Raw genomic sequence first — 1,844 nt, 5'->3', positions numbered from 1 at the left:
GGTGAGCTGACCGTCGCTCTGGCGCCATCTTCTGGACGGTGTCGTCCGCTGCAGTGTCAAGGGGCTTAGTGTAAAAGCAGTTTTCCCTATGGAAGCAAATCTGTGTCACCAGACTTTGAAATCTAAAAAGGCAGTGAATTTTCTGCTACTGTTTTTTTTTTGCATTGAAATTATGCTTCTGAATTTGTTCTGAATTCAGCACTTTAAAATTTCAATAACTGATTTGTTCCGGTGTTCGTTCAATGAAAAAGGAAATCAGTGTGAAAAATTCTGTGTAATAATACGGAAGAGTATTAGGGCCAGGCATAAGAAAATCATAGGGGGGAAGATTTTTCTTTTTTATTAATCAGGGGGAAGATTTTTTTTATTTATTAAACATTTCGAGAATAAAGTCGAAATGTCGAGATTAAAGTTGAAATAGCACTAAACGGCCGTGTTGTGGTTCCAGTTCAGCTGTCACACATCCACGTCAACTAACGTTTCGCTAGCTTCGGTAACTGCACGCCTCGCAACATTCATTAACGGTTGTTTGCAATTGAACATTATCGTGTCAGGACACACGTTGACGTTCATGTGCAAACACCCGTTGTCAACGCATCGTTTCCTCCAGATTCAACCTGTCAATAATATAAGAAAGTTAAAAAATAAACCCTCCTAAATAAGATTTGAGTTCTTCCTCGGTGAGCAGACCGACATCTTGAGAGAGGACTTCACAGAATCCACAGCAGGCTAAAGGAGATTAGATTAAACTAGAGGATTCTCTAAGATCAAGTGGAGCATCTGTTCTTATCAGTTTCTTATCTGATATATCCCCTATAATGAGATAACACCGATGTTTTTTAGCAACAGGAGTTGAATAATGGCGCTTGCTCCGCCCACCAGCCACACCACAAACAGTGGAAGTGAAGATAATCAGTTTCCGTAGTGTAGTGGTTATCACGTTCGCCTCACACGCGAAAGGTCCCCGGTTCGCGACCGGGCGGAAACATCCTGTTTAGGAAAATTTGGGAGGTTCACAGCAGGTTGCGTGTTACAATCTGGACCGTTTGCAGTCGCTGCTCGGATTCCCTGAAGGAGACTCGTGGACTTTGGACGGACGGAGTCGTAAAACCTCTCTGCAGGGCCTCTCTCCCTCGCTCAGAGATAAGAGCGGTCGCCAGACGCCCGCGGCTTTTTTGGATCTGGTTTTTATTGACCCTAATCAGTGAATTATATTCTTTAATTGTCGACCGAGCTGTTGTTGCTTCACCCCCCCTTGCTGTAATTCACCAATAAACATCCAAATTGCCGTTAAAGTATTAAAAAAATTGTGGACATTCATTTTTATGATTGTAAAATGTCAGGTGTGTACCAACGATTAGGTTCTTAAAGTTTGCTCTAGTTAATAAATCTCATTAGGGATAAATAATGCACACACACACACACACACACACACAGAGAGAGAGAGAGAGTGACAGGCTTCTTTTCAAACACTTTATTGAAGCTCTGGTCTTGCGACAGTCACACACATTAGCTGTCAGCTAAATATGACCTTTTTTATGTTTTTACTAAACAGAATAAAAAGACACTGACAGTTCGCCCAAGCTTTGTCTTCAATCCTCTCGAAACACCGTAGTAGCATCATCATCATCATTATCATCATCATCATTATCATCATCATCATCATCATCATCATCCTCCTCCTCATCACAACAATCCTGACAGGGGAAATTCATAATATCAAACTGATTGTCATATTCAACATTGTCAATTGTAAGCACCAATATATAATATATATATATATATAACGGACACGCTTGGCTTTGTTCCTACATTCACATAGAGACAGACTTCATATACAATCT

General features: G+C 40.8%; 1 protein-coding gene and 2 non-coding genes across 4 annotated transcripts in view; all 3 read left to right on the top strand.

The window, feature by feature from the left end:
* LOC118308749 (NACHT, LRR and PYD domains-containing protein 12-like) overlaps positions 1–1,844 on the top strand; it is a 988,189-nt gene that overhangs the window by 116,179 nt on the left and 870,166 nt on the right. The gene's annotated exons all lie outside the window — the stretch shown is intronic.
* LOC118310161 lies at positions 744–938 on the top strand. The gene has a single exon (XR_004793747.2). It is a non-coding gene; the product is annotated as a U2 spliceosomal RNA (small nuclear RNA).
* Positions 916–988, top strand: trnav-cac. Its single transcript has one exon. It is a non-coding gene; the product is annotated as a tRNA-Val (tRNA).

Source organism: Scophthalmus maximus, chromosome 6, assembly GCF_022379125.1.
Source record: "Scophthalmus maximus strain ysfricsl-2021 chromosome 6, ASM2237912v1, whole genome shotgun sequence".
Taxonomy (NCBI): domain Eukaryota; kingdom Metazoa; phylum Chordata; class Actinopteri; order Pleuronectiformes; family Scophthalmidae; genus Scophthalmus; species Scophthalmus maximus.
This window is presented reverse-complemented; position numbering and strand designations above follow the sequence as displayed.